This window comes from Papaver somniferum, chromosome 7 (assembly GCF_003573695.1).
Source record: "Papaver somniferum cultivar HN1 chromosome 7, ASM357369v1, whole genome shotgun sequence".
Classification (NCBI taxonomy): Eukaryota; Viridiplantae; Streptophyta; class Magnoliopsida; order Ranunculales; family Papaveraceae; genus Papaver; species Papaver somniferum.
The window spans coordinates 221,463,504-221,471,909 of NC_039364.1; positions in this window are offsets into that span (position 1 = coordinate 221,463,504).

An 8,406-nucleotide genomic window follows, 5' to 3' on the forward strand; every position below is an offset into this window, starting at 1 on the left:
GGCTTTGAATTTTTTTCCAGATATATGTCTGTAAGGACGTTTGATTTTCACATAAGTTTTTACTCGATGAAAAGAGTCCTTCACTACGAGCAAGAAAATTTACGTTGAATATGTTTGTTTAATCCATTTTAATCAGAGAATGATTCACTTCTAAACATGGATATGGTGTCAGCACTTTAGTTCAAGTTCAACCCAATTTCAAGATTTTGGAGCAAGAAGTATATGGATGTTTTTTTTTTGTCATTCTTAAATTGGGCAATCACCAATTGTAAAGTTAAATAAATCGGCTAAAATAACTAATAAATATTACCCATATAATTTATCTTACCCGACAACTTAATGAAAGAGGTGTTATCAATATGTCCGTCTATTTATTTATCTCATCTAAACTGCTATATGCAATAGTTATACTCCAATTCAGTATAAAAAACATAAGAAAAGATAATACTCACTGGAACTCTCTATGTATTATTCTTGGTTTCCCTTTGTTATCATAGATGCAGCTCTCACTGGAACCATGAAATCATGACCAAGATGACGCATGACACACTTTTTAATTCTAAGCATGTGTTGTACTACGCAGTGGAGAGCTAATATGGTTACTGGAACAATGAAAATAATACGATATAAGAAGAAGGGTTAGGATCCTGCAACAAAATACATTGACAAACCCTCCTACACGTTCGATTTTCTATATCTAGCGACTTATGTTAGTGTTTACGTGGCAATCTAACTGATTTTATTTTGTGTTTGGCTTAACGAAAATGCTTAGCGGAAATATCTGAAACGAAATGATATCTTCTACTTTTTTATTTTGATTGATTTGGAAGATTAATTACTAAGATTTTTTTCTTGTTTTTGGCCTAAGATTTGTCAAAATCTTATGTTTTTGTTTTTCATCAATAGACGGGACCTCAAAATAATCTTCATGATTTAGATTAGCATCTCAAGCTCATTCGCCCACTCAATATTAGGGCATGAAGATGATGATTCGGATTCACCATTTCGATATTTCATTTTCATTAGGGAAATAGTACCGCTCAAACCCACTTTTGTCACATGTCTAAGGATTTAAATTAAGAGATGCTACCAACCGAGGAAAAATAATTGATGTACAATTTTGTCGTTCAGTTAGCTTCCGATGAATCTAATTACCAGCCCAATCCACTCTATTTTATTAGCTTAGAAAATAGATGGTTTTTGATTATGCCTTATGAGTTAACTTATTATGGTGATGAAGTATGAGAATTTGTTGTTAGTGGTGATAATCCGGAGGCATTGATAAATAAAAAATGAGAAACCCTATCAACGTAAAAGTGGGAGAAGAATAAACTGTCGAGATAAATGACAGTAAGTAAACTTATCTACATGAATAGGTTTTAATTCGAGAGATAAAATTGATCATGATAATGAGTATGATAAATATGGTGTTTTAAGTTATGTAGGTTCTTCCTAATCTCGGCGTAAGGACTGCCAAACAGAGAATAATGTTGGCTATATGCCACGTTGGTTAAGATTTTTCAACCATTGGATAAAATTCATTCAACGGCGTAGAAAGTTTGTCAAAAATTTTTGTCAAAGCATTTTGTTGCCCGATCCCGACCCTAAGAAGAAATTGATAAGAGAAAAATATGTTATTATAATTTATTTTTCCACCATGTCTGTACGTGAAGATTAAGATAGCAAAGATACGAATGTGAAGAATAAGATAAAAAAGAGGAACCACAACCGCATAACATCAGTTGATTAATTGAGTTTTGATGGCGGCAATGGTGAAGTCGCCACTCAAGGACCTTTTGATTTTTTTCGTATGGTTTCTTTTATGATTTTTTTGTATGCTTTCTTTTATAAAGAGATCGGTATTAATGGAGTACACTACGAAAAATAAATCAAAACGGAGGAAGAGGAGGGGATGCTGCGGAAAAGAAAAAAAAAGTATTAGGGTTTCTTAAAAGATCTGAATCTTCCGAAAAGATAGAGAAGTGGTACCGAAAATTCAAAATATTAGTGGTGTGAAAAATCGGGAGGTTCTTATTGGTCGAAATATCTTCCGGTGGGGCCAGAAGTTCTAGGAAGAGAGCTTGATTCAGCTTTTGACCACAACAGAGGAAAATCACCTGAAATCATATTATTTATTTATTAATATCCCTAATCCAAAAACACATAAATTTAATTAATTATACTTTCCTTTAATACCCCCTCTCAGACTTTAGTGCACTTTTCAATTTTTATTTTTCATTTCTCATTTATCAGATAGAATATTACATTAACTTAGTTGGAGCCTAACAAGCTAAGCTCCAACAACATACTAGTACATTAATTGAACAGATTGTTGTGCACTTTTATTTTTTAGATATGGAAACGATCTTTCTCTTTTCCTTTCTCCGTCATCACCACCATCCCTCTCCATTACCGTCACCTTATCATTGCCACCATCTCAATCTCTGCTACCACCACCACCACCATCGCTATCCCTACCAGCACCACCACAACCATCTCCACTATCAACAACATTACAGAAAGAACCTTATTTCCAAATCAATCTCAGATTTAAAATTACAGAGAAAAACTTATTTTCAAATCCTAATTTTTATTAGAAACATCAGGTTTACTCCGATATCAGCTTGAAGAACCTGAAATCGATGATAACAATGTGTACCAATTGGGAAGAAACGATGAAAATCTTCATCCGTAAGTAGATCTGAAGTTTCAATCATCAAAAATAAATTAAAATATAAGTTTGATCTCTTACTGTTATTCTAAGTAGTAGCCTAAATTTGATCTTGGGTTTGATTTTTTGGTGTTGATTCAACGTGGTTTCTTTTTTTATTTCGATTTTAAATTGAGCTCTTGATTGTGATTCATTTCTGAAAAAAACAAATGGAGTTTGTTGTACTAGTGTGGCGGTGGTGGTGATAGAAACATTTTGGTATTGTTGTTGTTGTGGTGGTGGTGGAAGGTGTTATTACAGCGGTGGTGCTGGATGTTTGTTGCACTGCAGGTGATGGTGGTGGCTTTTATTGTAGTAATGAGGGTGGTGGCGTACTTTTTATGGGATCAACTCCTGTTGTTGATCCCATTTTTTTATGGAGCAACTACTGTTGTTGACCCCAAATAACCAAAAAAATCTTTGGACTTTAGTTTTTATGGGATCAACTCATGTTGTTGATCCCACTTTTTATGGATCAACTATTGTTGTTGGTCCGATAAACTCCTATTGTTGACAACATTTGCTTGGATTAGTATAATCATGCTTGTAGTTTAAATCATGTAAAGTTCTTCAAATTTTGATTTTGTGGTTGATCCCCTAAATTGGATTAACAATGAAAGTTGATCCATGTAAATGAGTGAACTTGGCGTGAGTCGAACACGCATCATCTGACATGGAGTCAGTCATGCTACCATTGCACCACAAAATCAACATTTGAAGAACTTTACATGATTTAAACTACAAGCATGATTATACTAATCCAATTTAGGGGATCAACAACATGATTATACTAATCCAATTTAGGGGATCAATTATTGTTGATCCCCTGAATTGGATAAACTTCTACTGTTGATTTTTTTTTTTGTTGATCAACTATTGTTGATCCCCTAAATTGGATTAACTTCTTATGTTGATTCTATTTTTGTTTGGATCAACTACTGTTGTTGATACAAAAATATCTGAATCAGTGTTGGCGGCGGACTAGTGATGGTGGCGGCGGGGGACTAGTGATGGTGATGGCAGACTAGTGATAGTGGTGGCGGATTGGTGGTGGTAGTGAAGGAGTGGTGGTGGCGATTGGTAGATAGAGGTCCTTGAACAGTGGTGGTGGAATGGTAGTTGAATGTTGGTGGTGGTTGTGCCAATGGTGGTGGTGAAGTAGTAGAGGAATAAATTTGTTCTATTTTGAAATAAAAAAAAATTATATGGGTGAGGGTATTAAGGTAGTCTAATTTTAAATGGATGAGGCTATTAAAAAGTAGGTATATATATATATGTATATATATTGCTGTATAAGGATATATTTGTAGGGTATTAAAACTAGGAACATATAATCGATATACTTTTTTTTTATAGATAAAGGCCTTCAAAAAGGCTAATGATCCCCCTTAACTGTTGGCAATAACCAAACAGGAAGCACAGACCAGTACATAAAGGCTTTCTTTGTTTTTTCCCATTGAGCTAACTCATGAGCTACAGAATTACAAACACGCGGTTGGAAATTAAAAATACAAGCCACTAATTTAGAAGAAAAGAACTGAATGTCTTTGAAAATAGCATCCATACGCGAGTCTCCATCAAACAGGTCAGCTGAAAATTGATCAATGAGAGTCTTCGCATAACTTTCGACAATGATATGAGTTAGCTGCTGCTCCAAGGCTTTCTTCAGGACTGCCCAAATAGCTCTGGCTTCAGCTTCTTCAACAGACTTTACTTCAAAAACCAGGGATGCACAAAAATAGACTTCGCTTGAGAAATACCTCATCACATAACCTGTACCATTTTCTCCAGAAATTTCATCATAGGCACCATCAATATTACACTTTATCTATCCAACGGAGGGGGGCATCCATTTATCACATAGGTTAACATGAGTCGTATGTGAAACAGTAAGACAGGTTTTCCCAGTTAAAAGCATGGCTCTAGCTCTTGCTAAGACAACTGTATGAGTTTCTTTCAAGTTTTGAAAGATAAAATTATTCCTACTAATCTAGAGAGACCACATGATAGTAACAAAGAGACACTGAGCATCATCAGGGAGTCTATACAAAGGGTTAGTTACCCAAAACAATAACGTACCAATCAATGAAAGACTTGTTTTGAAAAAAATGAGTATTGATGCAAAAGTCAGAGAGAAACCAGACTCGACTAGCAAAAGGACAGAGAACCAAAGCATGCATTATGGATTCTTGAGGATCATTGCACCCATCACAATCAACACTATGCATAGGCATTATGGTATGAAAAATAATTCTAATAGGAAGAGCATTTCTAGCAGCTTTCCATGTAAAGACTTGGATTCTGTAAGGAACCCTAATTTTTCAAATGCGCATCTAAAGGTTTTTACAATGGGAGGGCGTAAGACCTCTGAGCCACATGTAGGCAGATTTTGAAGACAACTTGCCATTCTTTGAAAGATCCCAAGCCCTCCTGTCAGGAGTGCATAGCCGGCTTAAGGAAATGGTGACAATCTTCTTGGCAGAAGCATTATCAAAATGAGTGTTAAGTTTAGACAAATTCCAAGTTTTGGTATGAGAATCAATGAAATAAGAGACTTTGATACCAGGATCATGTGGGACTAAAGGGTTAGGTGTGGTTGTACCCAAGTATGGGATCCATCTGTCACTCCAGGGGTCAATAAAATGACCATCCCCAACAATCCAAGAGATGAAAGGCTTAATAAGTTCTTTTATAGCATGCAAATACTTCCAAGTCCAAGAGCACTTACTAGTGCACTTGGCATTCAAGAAATCAGTTCTAGGAAAGTATTTGGCTTTAAGAACAGTAGCTAGCATACAAGTAGGATTTTATAGAATTCTCCAGGCATTCCTAGCCACCATAGCCAGGTTATTTAACTCAGCCTTTCTAAGGCCTAGTCCACCTTCAGCCTTAGGGGAACATAAAATGTCCCATCATAAAAGATGCAGTTTCCTGTCTTTGGGATCTAAAGTCTCTCCCCACTAGAATTTATAAAAATGGGAATCTATTTGTTTACAAAGATGTTTTGGAATGAGAAAAGCTCCCATTTGAAAAATGGGGATAGCTTGACCAATATGTTCAATCAAAGTAGTTCTAGCAGCTTGAGACATGAGCTTATTTAGCCAGATAGAGATTCTGGCATCCACATCTTGGAGAATACCCATATGGTTTGAATTTTGGAGGCTTGAAACACAGTAGGAGTGCCAAGATATTTTTCTCCCAAATCTCTGCTCTTAATCTCTAGGATGTTAGCCATAAGAGCTTTCCTGTGTTCAGGAATTTTCCTACTAAATAAAATGCCAGATTTATCAAAGTTTATTTCTTTCCCAGAAGCCAAACAATATTTTTAAAGATAATCTTTAATAAATTGAAAATTTTGAATAGTAGCTTTAGAAAACAAAAGAAAATCATCAGCAAACAACAAATGTGTCATTTCTGGAGCATCTTTACACACTTTGATGCCTTCTAAAATTCATTTATTTTGAATGCTGTCAATGTAAGAAGATGGAGCTTCAGAGCAGATGATATAAATATAGGGGGATAGTGGCCCCCCCCTGTCTCAGGCCTCTTTCAGGTTGAAAAAACCCTGTAGGGCTACCATTGAGAAGGAAAAAGTAGGAAACTGTAGAAACACACTGGTTAATGAGTTTGATCCAGTGGTTTGAAAGACCCATTCTAGTTAAGACACTTTCAAGAAAAGACCATTCTAGCTTATCATAAGCTTTCGACATATCAAGTTTAATGGCATCTATGCTTTCAATTTTGTCATAATAATTGACATCAAATATAGCCTCCTTAGCTAGCAGAATATTATCAAAAATACCCCTCTTAGGAATGAAGGCACTTTGATTTTTGGAAATTATGTTGTTCATGAAAGGTTTAAGTCTATTAGCAAGAGTTTTCGAAAGAATTTTGTAAATGAAATTGCAAATCCCTATTGGTCTATATTGGGATACAAGCTCAGTAAGAGGAACTTTAGGGATAAGAGCAATATTAGTATGATTGAAAACTTTAGCAATATGCCCTGTCCTGAAGCAGGTTTGAGTCATGTCAATGACAGACTCACCTACTATATCCCAATTTTCTTGATAAAACAAACCTATAAAACCATCAGGGCCTGGAGCCTTCCCCCCCCCCCCCCCCCCCCCCCCCCCCCCCCACCATTTGAAAAACAACATTCTTGATTTCCTCAGCAGTAAGAGGCAAGTTTAAAAGAGAATTATCTTCAATAGAAAACTTAATGAGGATAAAGATGAGGATTTCATCTTGAAATTGTTGAGGATGAGAGGAATACAGGTTTTTGAAGTAATTTATAAAGGAGGTTCCAATACTATCTCTATCAGTTAGAATAGTATTTGTGGAATCTTTTATCCTAAAGAGGGTGACTCTATGAAAATATGGTGAATTTCTGTCACCTTCCATGTGCCAAACCTCTCTAGACTTATCCTTCTAATATAGTTCCTCTAGATTGTAGAGGTATTCCAGCTTAGCCTGGAGTCTAGAGGTAGTACTAGTATCAGTTGGATTATAAATCTGGACCTCTGTTAAATCTTCCCTAATGGTAGATATATTAGTTTGAATATTACCAAATTAAGTTTTATTCCAGTCCCTAAGACATTTTTTTTAAAAAAAGCTTAGCTTTCAGTTTATAGGCAGGAGAACCTACCACATTAACAGACAAAAAGTTAGCAATGATGTCTCTACAGGTAGGATCTTCAATACACATAGCCATAAAGTGGAAAGGCCTAGGCATAAAAACATCCTCATAATTGAAACCAATATGCATGAGTCAGTCATCAGAAGAGTCTCTGGGTAGATTGTTAACACAAATTTTAGGGAATAAATCCTCAGCTGTTTGGTTTATAAGGCATCTATCTAATCTCTCAAGAATTAAATCAGGACCGTGCCACATGTTGGACCAAGTAAATCTAGGACTAGAGAAACCAGGATAAAGAAAATTGAAATCATCAAAAAAATTTAAGGTTTGAGAAACCAGGATCACGAGCATTTTTATCTTCAGTTCCTAGAAGAGCATTAAAATCACTTATAAAGAAAACAGGTTCATCTAGGGGAGCATTGGACTGTTGGCATTGTTGTTCCCAAAAAGCATGTCTCAAACTACTGTTAGCTCCACCATACATAAAATGGATGTGACAAGTTTTAGAAAGAATAATGTCAGTAGATGTGACATAGATGCCCCTCATGCTGGATGATATAATGTTGAGTTGAATTTCCTTCTTCCAAGCCAAGACTAGACCACCACTTCTACCAATACTAGAAACATTAAAAGTGCAAGGAAAGCCCATGTTTTTTATTTTTCTAGCCACCAGATCTTGTTCATTTTGGTTTCTGATAGAAAAATAATATCAGGATTGACATTTCTACATAGCAAACTAAGTTCTTTATCGGCAGTTTTTTTGCCCAAACCTCTAATGTTTCAAGCTAGCAAATTGACATTACTGACAGGAAATTGATTTTTTTGAGTGACATAATTGACAATATCAATTAAAGGGGGTAAAGGAATTGAGTTTACCTGAGTGGTGGAGTCAGACCCACCACCAAGAGAAGCACATGTATTGTCACCACTTTGAGAAGTATCTTTGGACGAATTGAGTTTAGAAGTAGCAGCATTATGAAGAGAATTATTGCGAACACCATTGTTGCTTGGGAAGTATCAAAAGGTACGTTATAGTATCCATAGGAATCAATTAAAGGTT